This window comes from Eschscholzia californica, unplaced genomic scaffold (assembly GCF_041429995.1).
Source record: "Eschscholzia californica isolate CP2 unplaced genomic scaffold, dmEscCali1.0.p SCAF_1, whole genome shotgun sequence".
NCBI lineage: Eukaryota > Viridiplantae > Streptophyta > Magnoliopsida > Ranunculales > Papaveraceae > Eschscholzia > Eschscholzia californica.
Window position 1 is genome coordinate 18,841,262 of NW_028238198.1, and position 13,558 is coordinate 18,854,819.

A 13,558-nucleotide genomic window follows, 5' to 3' on the forward strand; every position below is an offset into this window, starting at 1 on the left:
TTACCCATCTAGATGCAGTGGGTTCTGACCATTCGCCTATCCTTCTGGATAACAAAAACCTCAACCAGTTTAGTCCTAAACCTTTCAAGTTTATTCGAACTTGGATGACCCACCCAGAATGTCACAGTTTTATTGCTGAAAGATTGGACAGGGCTATAGCAAACATTCAGTGGTTGCAACAATTTCAGTCGTCAGGAGTTACCCATCTAGATGCAGTGGGTTCTGACCATTCGCCTATCCTTCTGGATAACAAAAACCTCAACCAGTTTAGTCCTAAACCTTTCAAGTTTATTCGAACTTGGATGACCCACCCAGAATGTCACAGTTTTATTGCTGAAAACTGGTCTAACCTAAAAAATACCAATAACCCTAACAATATTCAGCAAGATCTAAAGCAACTTAGCAAAAAACTCACTTCCTGGAACAAAAAGGTATTCGGCAACATTGAGAACAATATTAAGCAGATCATCAAGAAACTTCAAAATTGTGCCACGAAAGATGATTACATCAACCTGAACATTAAGCTTGAAGATCTTTACGCCCAACAAGAAAGTCTGTGGAAGGAAAAGTCTAGGAATGACTTCATCACTCTGGGAGATAAAAACACCAAATACTTTCACTCCCAAGCTATTCAACGTAACCGTACTAATAAGATCAGCGCCATTAAAGATAAAAATGGAGATTGGCAGGATGATATCAAAGAGATCCAAAACACCATCACTGAGCACCTCCTAGACATCAGTACTTCTATCAATCCCAAGGAAGACCCTAACACTCTTAACCTGTTCAACGCTGTGATTACTAACGAGCAAAATCATGATCTGCTAGCCATCCCAAATAGGGAAGAAATAGATCAAGCCATTCAGAGTCTCAAGAAGGAGGCAGCCCCAGGTCCTGACGGCTACCCTCCTTTCTTCTTCCAGTCGAACTGGGATACGATTAATACAGATATCTACGATCTGGTTCAGAACTTCTTCAAAACTGCCTACCTCCCACTTGAAATCAATCACACACACATCTGTCTCATCCCCAAAACCCCTATACCCCAAATCCCAGCGGACTACCGTCCCATCAGCCTACTCAACACTACCTATAAAATCATTACAAAGTTGTTGGCAGAAAAACTTAAGCACACCTTGAATCCCATCATCGCGCCATTCCAAGCAGCTTATGTCCCGGGTAGACAGATAACCGATAACATCATTATGGGTCAAGAAATCATACACTCTTTTAAAAAGATGAAAGGAGCAGTGGGATTCTTCGGTCTTAAGTTAGATATGTCAAAGGCTTTTGACAGAATTGAATGGAAGTTTCTCACTGATATTATGAGGCGATTGGGATATGACGAACACTGGATTAGGATGATACATACGTGCATTTCTACTTCATCAATGTCAATTCTGGTTAACGGTCGTCCGGGTAACGTTTTCTACCCCTCTAGAGGTATCAGACAAGGCGATCCGCTCTCCCCTTTCCTCTTTACTTTGGCCATGGAAGGCCTTAGTCGTAAGTTGATGTCGACTAATAGTCACAATAGATTCTTGGGTTTCCCTACTAACAACTCTGACCTTGAGATTTCTCATCTTCTTTTCGCTGACGACTGCATTATATTCGGCCGGAACACGATCGATAACATTCATAATCTCAAGAACACCCTTAAAGAATTTTGTGAGACCTCGGGCCAGATGATTAACTACACCAAATCCAATATCTTCTACTCTAAGAACTCTCACCCGAAATTCAAACGCCTAATCATGAGGACCCTAAAAGTCAAATATGCTTCCACCTCCGAGAAATACTTGGGTGCTCAACTTTTTATTGGAGCTCAAAAGACCAAGGTCTTTAATGATATTTTAGATCAAATCAAGAATAAGCTCAATAAATGGAATCACTCATTTCTCTCTCAAGCTGGTCGCACGGTGGTCATCTCGGCCGTCACTGCGGCCGTACCCCAATACCAGATGCAGTGTTTTGCTATTCCAAAAGGAATTAGCAAACACATCAGGTCCATTCAAAGGACTTTTTGGTGGGGTAAGTCGAAAGGTATATGTGAAGGAGTTGAAGGAGATGTCCTTCGACCAAGGTGACAATGCGAACAAATTGTCGGATAGGACAATTGATGTGGAAGATCATCAAGTCCGATTGATTTAGGGATCGTAGAGTTGTAGCTAGAGACCAACTACGATCGTCGAATTACGAAGTAATTCGCGGCTAACTTCGATCGGATCCTACAACGGGTTACACATAAGAGTGACAAATTGATCTAGGATATGACTAGTGGGAGTGAGATATAATCATGGGAATGTCCCATAAACATATCTCATAGGCCTAAAAAGGAATTAGGCAAAGATAGTACAAAAAGGCCAAAAACAGGGTTTTTGGGCCTAGACCGGTTCGGGTACTTCTAGGACTCGGATTGGGCTGAATTTTGGAGGGTTAGTTGCTGATATAATAAACATTATATCTGCCAATTTTCGTGGTGTTTGGGAACCTCCTCCTTAGGGAATTAAGAAAATACCAATAGTTGCTATTTTCGACTATTTCCCTAAATCTTATTCTAAAGGGTGTTTTAGGAAACCTAAAAGGAGGTGGATTCTTATTAGGGTTCTATATAAACACTCTTAGGGCAGAGAATAAGGTGTGGAATTTCTCTCTAAGCTTTCTTACTCTACCACATCAAGTAGAGAAGAGAAAGTGAGCTAATTCCCATTACTATCAATCTAGTCAAAGAAGAAGGTGTTCTTCTATCCAACCACCATTGGTGTGCTAGCTATACAACAAGGTGGGAGATCAAATTGATTGCTCGTGTCCCAAGTAGAGGAGCTACACTTGAAGCTCTTGGTCTTCTTCAATCAATTCAACTAGTTCGAGGGAAAAGCGATTAAGGTAATCTACTATCTCCATTAGATTAATTACTAGTTTTGCATGTGATCCTAGGAATACTAGTGTAGACATTAGATGTCATATTTCCGCTATAAACCCTAGTAGAAGGGTGTAAATCCCTACAGTGGCGTCAGAGCCTCTTGCCATTAACTAGTTTTTGCTAGGAATCGAACTAATTAATATGCTTAATAGTTTGAAAATTGAGTTTATAAAAGTATTTTAAAAGATGTTTTTAAAAGTATTTTAAACTCATAATTTGATGGGATTCAATAAATTTTCAAATTGAGAATCAAATTGATGATTAAAAGTGTTTTAAAAGACTCAATTTCATTGAATTTCAAACTAATCCATGCTTGATTATGTTGATAGTTATATTTAAAAAGGTTTTAAACATAAAATTTGATTAATTATGAATTGGATTCAAAGATTTTTCAAATTGATTTCAAAATTGTTCTTTGAAAAATTTCAAAAACCTAGATTTTGATCCAAAATTGGTTTGATTAAGAGTTGTTTTTTAAATTTTGGAAACTTTTGAAAAAACAAAGATTTGGAATTTTAGAAGTGTTCTAAAAAGAGTAGTTTTGAGTTTGGGAAACTCTCAAAACAAATTTGGAAAAATTTAAAAAGTTTCTAAAAGTTTTGAAAAATTTTAGAAGTGTTCTAAAAGGAATTTCAAAAATTTAAGAAAAGTTTTAAAATTGAAAAATAGCAACTTAAAGTTGCATAAGAAAAAAAAAATTTCTTTTTGGAAACTAGGGTTTTGAAAAACCCTAGTGTCCGGCCAGGATGCTTCCTGGCCGGACCAGAAACTCCTGGATGCGTCCTCTGGACGCGTCCAGAGCAGCTGCTGAGACGCGTCTTGAAGACGCGACCAGCAGCTGCGACAGAAGCTTCTGGACGCGTCTTGAAGACGCGTCCAGAGCAGCTACTAAGGACGCGTCTTGAAGACGCGTCCAGGTCGCGTCTAAGACGCGACCAGCAGCTGCGAAGGAGCTTCCTGGACGCGTCCAGAGCACTCGACCAGACGCGTCTTGGCGACGCGTCTGGGAGGTTCTAGGTGTCTCGGACTAGTCCGAGACACCTAGTGCTGGTCCGGTCCAGTACCAGACACGTCTAGAACGCGTCTGGTACATGGACTAGCGTCCTGGCTCCGGCCAGGACGAGACCAGGCCTTGATAGGCCTCGGCCAGGACATGCCGGCCCTATGGGCCGTGCTATGTTCGGACCTTGTCCGAGCCCTTTTTGGGCTTAGGCCGGGACTTGTCTAGGACTTGTCCCGGACTTTTTCGAGGCTTTTCGGACCACGAAAAGGAACCATCATTCGAGTGGGAGTTTTTGCAAAAAAAAATTTCCGATTCCAACCAAATAATTCCAAAATCAATCCGGGCCATCCAAGAGCCCAAAACGGATTTCTCTTTAAATTGATTTATGAAATCATTAAGAATCGAACCAATATTTTTTCCGAAATTGACCCGGGCTTTCTCAAGCCAAAAACGGAGTTTTTCTTAAAGTTGATTTTAGAAATCATAAAAGATAAAATCGGAACGCACCATTAGTTGAATTCTTCAAATTTAGACTTAAGGTCCGTAATGTGACATGTGATGTCAACAAAAGTATCTCCCAAGATAATCATGCATATATAGTTCTTAGCCTTGATATATTATATGATTGCATGTGATGAGAATGCGGGAAACTAGTATGGCCATAGATTTATTTCTTTATTCTTGTTTTAAGCATGGATGGGTGCATGCTTTGTAATTAATTTTAATTTCAAGTTTATACGATCTGCGAATCGTTAGAGTCTTGTAATTAGAGTTTAAGGGTCTATAAGTCCATTGAAGAAACTCGAGGATGAAATTCAAAGTCGAGTGGGAGAAATCAATGGAGGTTCAAAGATGGCGATCCAAGACGAACCAAAAGGCGAAACAAGAAGAAAACCAAGGGAGATTAGATCTTCTAGGTTAGGGGCCATACTAGGATCCATGTCTGCTTGATTTACTTTCTCGCGCGCATTTACTTACTTATTTACGCTTTATGTCGTGGATGTTAGTTAGGCTAAATAGTTCACTATAACAAACGCCAGACTAGCGTAAAAGTCCCCAAAAGTAATCTTGAGTAATCGCCTATCCAGATTAAGACACTCGTTGCGCCCTTGTTCAAGGAAGGTGGGTCGGCCTTCGCAGAGTACCTCCTCTACCTTGGGACAATGCGGGTAGGCCTATAGAAGAGGCCTACACGTCTAAATGGTTCTACTCAACGAGATCAGCAAGAGAGTCTTGGATACTCGAGGCAAAAGGATAGATTAGTCATTCATTAATGAAATCTATCAACCAAGAGTCATAAGGTATGATCAGTGAAGTAGTTCACTCACCCGGAACGATGGAGTCAAAGGGTAGGGCCTTCGTCCGCTTTACTTCGAAGAACTGGGGTCTTGGAATCACTTATTCAATCGGGGACGATTTTTATTGAATAATGTGGGAAAACTAATGTTTTTCAAAAACGATAACGAGTTTTAAAACTTTGCCATTTCTTTTATGTAGTTCAAAGATGACAAAAGATATTTTCAACTTCCGCTCACTTCTCGACAAGGAGAAGCTGAATGAGCACAACTTCCTTGACTGGGAAAGGAACCTAGGAATAGTTCTCAGGATGGAAGGAAAGCAACATGTACTAGAAACTCCAATTCCTTTATTGGATGATAATTCGACTAAAGAAGAGATAGATGAAGAAAGGAGTGTGCGGAAAAAGGCAGAGCCCGTAACTTGCTTAATGCTAGCAACCATGGAACCGACTCTGCAAGAGCAGTTCATAGACATGGATGCTTACTCCATGATGCGACAACTTCGGGAAATGTTCCAGAAACAGTCGAGATTGGAGAGGTTTGAAACCTCTAAAGCAATTATGGACATGCGCCTTGAAAAGGGAAAACCAGTTGGGCCTCATGTTCGCCAAATGATCAGGCTCATAGGCAAGCTAGCTAAACTAGGTTTCCCTTATAGCCAACAAACGGCTACCGACACTATCCTTCACTCCCTCCATAGTGGTTTTAATCAGTTTAAGATGAACTACAACATGAATGGATGGGATAAAACGTTGGAGGAACTTCATTCCATGCTTCTAACAGCCGAAAAGGACGTCGCTATAGTGGAGACTAAGAAGGACGTTCTTATGGTACAAAAGGACAAAGGGTTTAAGAAAGGTGGAAAACAGAAGAAGAAAACCGCGTCAAAAGGTAAAAGCAAACGAATTGCCAAACCTAAAGACAAAGGTCCTCCTCCTGACACCAAATGTTTCTACTGTGATGGCAAGGGTCACTGGAAAAGAAACTGCCCTAAGTTCTTGGAGGACAAAAAGAATGGAACAGTAGCTTCCAATTCAGGTATAAACAGTTAACTTATCAAATACTGTAAAATTCCCAAATTATGGTATGTAATACCTAAAATTGCCCTTTCATTGTGAATGTACAGGCGCAGCTGGGGACTGAGTATTTGGCTAAGGAAGACAAGATCCAAGAGGGAGCAGAAGCCTCGACTGCTAAGGATGCTGAAAGGGATCGAAGTCTACTTTAGGCACTATTCTAGATTAATCGTTTTTCTAGTTTTTTAACATCATCTCTGTACTAAGTATTATGGAGAATCAATAAAGAATTTTATTTCTAAATTGAGATGTTAATAAGTGTTAAGTTTAACAAACTATACCAAAAGATTCTAAACTTGGTCAAAAACCTATAAGATAGGTTCATCCCAATCGAAAGGGATGAGGACAACAAGTCCACTATAACCAAAACATGAATCAAACTGACAAGAAAGAAAGCCTTGAGTCAAAAACAGAGATTGATCTTCAAACGTACTTCTAACCTATCCATATTTGGAGTGTCCAAAAGGATTAAGATGAAGAACACGAATCAAACTCTATCCTCCAAAATCCATTTAGTCTAGACATAGCTTCTCACAAAACTACCAAAATTCCGTCTAACAGCTAAGCTTGTAAAAGCATTACAAAACTAGCTAATATCTGACGCAATTTCTTTAAAAGAAATTTGGGCTTCTTCCATAACTAATCAAGAGAACAAAGTGTTTGTTGCTCATGATAGTATTCTTCTAATAATTAGCACACCTAGTAGTCTGGGAGAAAACACTAATTATTAAAAGAATAAGTGGGAGAAAAGTACAAGTCGATCATGAGAAAAATCATGGAGGGTCATGAAGAACAATCATGAAACTTGTACAAGTCGATTAAATTCGACCAAGAGCAACAAACTGCGACTCCTTGGAAAAGGAAAGGTTAAAGATATGATCTTATAAACCCACCGCGCAAAAGCGAATGTCATTCGCCGGAGAACTCTCAAAACAAGTGAAAGTGTCTCTAAAGGAACATCTCAAAGTAGTTGAGAAAATTCCAAATTGTTGTTCAAAAGCCCTAAAAGGTCAAATCTCAAAGACACAGAAAATAAAGGTTATTTCTGAAGAGATAAAAGACCTGCGCAGAAACGGAAACTGACTCTAGATTTTGGCTAGAAGCCAAAATCATCGTGGAATCCATATCTCGTCAAGACATGAAGCTTGATAATTTAAGTCAACAAAAGACCTAAATTGGTTTTCCAAAATAGAAAACTGAGAAGGATGGAAACATTCGTGTTTCCCGAAACGAGACAAGAAGAATAAAGATTCTTCCAATCAAGTTATGTCCACAAGCATGCTTCAGAAATCTATCGACGGATTAAAAGCACGCAAGAGTTAGAATCTTCGATTCAAAAGGCAATCAGAGAAATTTGATTCCTAGAGAATGAAGAAAATCTTGAATCACGAGTTTCAAGAAGGTAAGTGGGAGTAAACAAACCTTCCGGGTCCGTATGCAGAGTACATACAAAAGATTGAGTACGACATAAGGTGTTGTATAACAGTAACGAACTGACTCAATAAAGGACCACACACAAAAGGATAAAATGCCATTTTGGGCATCTGAAGATCTATAAGCATAGATCAAAAGGATGATAGGATTAGAGAGACTCAGTACGCTGAGATGCTTGAGATTCGAAACAGAAAATCTAAGACTCGGAAAGTCTAAAAGAATTTCGACCCAAAAACTCATGACAGAGGGCGTTGCAAAACTCGGAGTCTAAAAGACACCGATGAGCTAGCACGCATGAGAGAGACATTTATGTTCGAAAACATAAAGTCAATCATGTTGGACATGATTAGCATTTAAACATCCGAATTCGGATTGGAAAACCGAAACACTACTTAGTACATCCTCGAAGGCTAAAGGATGAAGTAGTACAAAGTTGAACATGTCATCGTAGCAAACTTCCAGACATGGAAGGAAAGTAGGCTAAAAGTGTTTTAAGCCGGGAACTGTTGCAAATACTACACAAAGAATTAAAGGCCTTAACTCTAGTAAAGATTACTAGATATTATCAAGGTTGAAGATAGTAATCTTCAAATTAATTGATAATAAGCAAAGTTTAAAACCGACTACCACGGTTGTCAAACTAAACTGTCACCTTAGACATAGTATGAGATTCATACACAGTCTAAGGCATGAGGTATAATTTTAAACCTCGACAAGTAAAACTGAGTGGGTAAAAGGAGTTTTACGGAAGAGGCTCAGATTTACAACTCTCGTTATCAGAAATAATAAGAATTATTTCACCAGTCGTCTAAACTTGGTTTAGTGTTTAAACGACAGTCCATCGATAATAAAACGTTCCGAATAGGTTTGTCAGATACGTGATCTGATGAATGAAACCCTATTAAGTGAACTTGGAATAATTATTATCAAAAATCCCTGGTCCAGGTCATTGCATGGACAACAATGACTCACGAAGACTAGCACGGGAGTCGATGGGATAGCGCAGTTTCATGGGCTATATGAATAGTATATTCTATTCGACTACGTGGGTGTGTAAAAGGTTTATACACTGGATAACCCTCAAATGAGAAGTACATCACTCGTGATGAACGTCAATACTTCTCATAAAGACAATTGGAGAGATTCCTCAAAACATGAGTGCTCCACTCATCTTATGTAAGGAATGCCCGACTTTGGTTCCGTTAAACGCCGCGCCGTAAAAGGAGGTTATAAAGACGGATACTGGGAAGGACAGGATAGACATGAAGTTAAGTGGGAGCGCAAGAATGGATTGTGTCACCCTAATCACATTAGGTACGAAGTGTCTCAAGGCCACTTGATGAGTAGCAACTGAAAATGCGTGGCCGCGCTCAAACGGATTAAAGTTAATCGTTTGTCTTTTACAGTTGTACTCGGATATCAAGAAAGTCTGAATGACGTGACGTATCAGATGGGATACTAAATTGACACGGGAATCGAGGCATTGCACTTGTTCTAAGTCCAAGTGGGAGTCTGAAGGAGTTGAAGGAGATGTCCTTCGACCAAGGTGACAATGCGAACAAATTGTCGGATAGGACAATTGATGTGGAAGATCATCAAGTCCGATTGATTTAGGGATCGTAGAGTTGTAGCTAGAGACCAACTACGATCGTCGAATTACGAAGTAATTCGCGGCTAACTTCGATCGGATCCTACAACGGGTTACACATAAGAGTGACAAATTGATCTAGGATATGACTAGTGGGAGTGAGATATAATCATGGGAATGTCCCATAAACATATCTCATAGGCCTAAAAAGGAATTAGGCAAAGATAGTACAAAAAGGCCAAAAACAGGGTTTTTGGGCCTAGACCGGTTCGGGTACTTCTAGGACTCGGATTGGGCTGAATTTTGGAAGGTTAGTTGCTGATATAATAAACATTATATCTGCCAATTTTAGTGGTGTTTGGGCACCTCCTCCTTAGGGAATTGAGAAAATACCAATAGTTGCTATTTTCGACTATTTCCCTAAATCTTATTCTAAAGGGTGTTTTAGGAAACCTAAAAGGAGGTGGATTCTATTAGGGTTCTATATAAACACTCTTAGGGCAGAGAATAAGGTGTGGAATTTCTCTCTAAGCTTTCTTACTCTACCACATCAAGTAGAGAAGAGAAAGTGAGCTAATTCCCATTACTATCAATCTAGTCAAAGAAGAAGGTGTTCTTCTATCCAACCACCATTGGTGTGCTAGCTATACAACAAGGTGGGAGATCAAATTGATTGCTCGTGTCCCAAGTAGAGGAGCTACACTTGAAGTTCTTGGTCTTCTTCAATCAATTCAACTAGTTCGAGGGAAAAGCGATTAAGGTAATCTACTATCTCCATTAGATTAATTACTAGTTTTGCATGTGATCCTGGGAATACTAGTGTAGACATTAGATGTCATATTTCCGCTATAAACACTAGTAGAAGGGTGTAAATCCCTACAATATGCACCAAAGCATGGTCATATATCTGTCTTCCGAAGAATCTTGGAGGCCTAGGTATCCACTTGCCTGAGTTGGACAACACCGCTCTGCTCTCCAAGCTTGCGTGGAGGCTTAAAACTGAGCCAGAAGCTGTATGGGTTAAATTTCTTAAAGCGAAATATTTTCCCCATTCGGATAAACCTGGCCCAGCTAAACCCCATCACTCTTGGAGTTGGAAGACGATTAGAAAACACTACAATCTCATCGATGACCTGACCACTTGGGAGGTGCACTCTGGTGAAGATATCAACATCTGGGACGATAATTGGATCCCCGAGATTAACGAACCAGTGCAAAACAACAATCAATCCAGTTTGAACAAAGTGGCCCAACTCATTACTAACAACAACTGGAACAATGAGATTCTCAACGCCAACTTTGATATCACGACGCAAAATTTGATCAAAGCTATCCCGGTGAACAGCGAAGGTAAAGATCAACTCAAATGGAAGCTCACAAAATCAGGTAACTTTTCAGTCAAATCGATGTACCATCACATTAGCACTATTAATATCACCCCCTCAGCTAACTCGCAGAACTGGAATTTCATCTGGAACCTTCCTACTATTCCTAGAATAAAGATTTTCATCTGGAAAATCTGCACAAAAGCTCTCCCGGTGAGAGACAGAATAGGAAAATACATTGGAAATAACTTCACTTGCCCAAATTGTATGCATACTGAAACAATTGAACATGCACTATTACACTGTGCTATAGCTAGAAACGTGTGGTTTAATTTTAATATTATATCTGAAAATATTATTTCTGAAAATATTATTTCGATTTCGGAATGGATCTTCTCGTGGCAAGATAATAACCAAACTTATTATACTAATGAAGATATTCATTTTGCTAGCATCCTTTGGATTTTATGGAAAGTTAGATGTGACCACTGCTTCCAGCACGAAATAAATGATCTTGATAACATCATTAGAATGATTAAGGCATTTCCAAAAACCAACAAAAAACCGGCGAAAATCAATAAAAAAATCTCCTGAGAAATGGCAACCGCCAACAATACCTTTCATTAAAATTAATGTTGATGCATCTTTCACTAATGTACTATCAAATTCGGGAATTAGCTTGATTGCACATGATGCAGATGCAAAATTCATAGCAGCTCAAGTGAAAACATTGAGGGCAAGAAACAGTGAAGAATGTGAAGCAATAGCAATCTTAGAAGGTCTACGTTGGGCGAAAGAACAAAATCACAAGTCAATAATCATAGAAAGTGACAACTTAAATCTCATCAAGAATATCCATGATAAAAGACACTCTGTCAACTGGCAATCGTTGATTCATATCCAAAGAATTCGAGAAAGCAGAAGAGAATTTGATATAGTGCAATTCAAATACACCAGAAGAGATCTCAACTTGAATGCAGACAAGCTAGCAAAATGGGCGAGAAAGAAAAATAGAAGTAAAATGTGGCATAATGTTCCTTGTATTTTAGTTGATAAATATTGTAATAACGTTTATTCTTATTAATGAAAGAATAGTTCAACAAAAAAAAAAAAAAGAGTATCTCAATATCTAATGAGAAACATTTGTTAATCGGCCTTTCCTTCAACTAGGATGGCAAGAGCAAACACAATGGGGGCTCCCACGGAATAGGCTTTGTCCTATTGTGGGAGTTTGAGAAATTTCGAGAGCCTGAATTTTTAAATTTGAAGAATAAATTTGGTTAATAGGTCTAAAAGAATATGTAGCTCAACCTTTACTATGTAGCTCAACCTATACTCTGGCCTGAATTTTCTTTCACAATTATGAATATATCTCATCCTTATAATGCATCCAAAGTAATTGATTAATGGCACATGATTGTATATTGTACTAGTCTAATCTTGTATTTTTGCTATTTAAAAAGAGTTAGAGAATGTATAAGTAGGGTCTAAGAACATCTCCAATGCACTACCCAAATTGAAAATTCAGAGTGCCACCTAAAATTTTTTGACTTTCTTGTAAAACATTGTTTTCAATGCAACGCTTAATTTAGATCTCAAAATGATGTGGCGTCACAATGTTGAGATATCTCCAGAAAAAACTCAATATTTAAGATTCTTTTCGCCTTTTCTTGTCCTTTCACTTGACCTGTTTTTTGCTTGACTTCGTTTTTTCTTTCTTGTCATTGAGTCTTTTCAAATTACTATATAAGCTCTTAAATATCCTAATTTTGTGGTGATGTTATGACGGAGAATAACTAAATTAAGAAAAATAATAATGTAGTTTGGTTGGCGAGAACTTGTCTACGACAAACAATGATGCGATGCGATGATATTCACTATAAATGAAGAACAAGATTAATGTGTAACTTACGAAACTCTTCGCATTCAGCTACCGGTCAATTTATCTCTCCAAAATTGAAAATTACAAAGTCATTAGCATTGATAACAACCCTTCGTAAGCGAGGATAAACTTAAGTAAACGTTGCAAGCCAAAATTTGAAAACAATTTCTCAGGTTGCAAATTAGATTAGATATCGATCTATATCCCGACGAGATTCAACATATGTTTTAAGTTGCTCAATATCTAATGAGAGACATGTGTTAATCAACCTTTCCTTCAACTAAGGTAGGTTCTTGTTAGTACTAAAAGTTCGCGGAAGCTATCAAACCTATCCTAGAAATTGATCCGATTATGAAAAATAATCGAAAAGCTACGCCAAAACTAAATATGCAAACAGAATTAACGAGGTTCGACTTAAAGCCTACGACCTCGGGCGAACAAAAAAGCTTTATTGAAGGATAGATGAATACGACTCACGCAACCCGCAAGTTCGTCCCAAGATGGTACCGTATAGAAAATAACCTTCTATACTAGATCTTCGACGACCGAGAAATTAAACACAACACAACAACTATTCAACATTGAGTGAGAGAGATTTTGAGAACCTCGAATTTTTCAATTCAATTAATAAACTTACAAAAATTCAATTAATCCCTCCATTTTGGTCCCTCCCCCAACCCTCCGTTGATTTTTCGACATATCATTGGGTATATTTTCTCACCATTCACTCTCCAATTGCTTCACCCTCAAGTGATATGTTGCCACATCGACGGAGGGCTAGGTGAGGGACCAAAATGGAGGGATGAATAGAATTTCTCATCAAAATTTTTTTAATAAACTTATTAATGGCTCTAAAAGAATATATAGCTCAACCGTCACTCTCCCATGTATTTTTCTTTCATAGTTATGAATATATTTCATCCTTATAATGCATCCAAACTAATTGATCAATGCCGTATGATTGTACAGTGTCCTTTTTTTTACAAAGAAACTTTACTTTCATGTAACGGAATCCATATCTAACTGAGA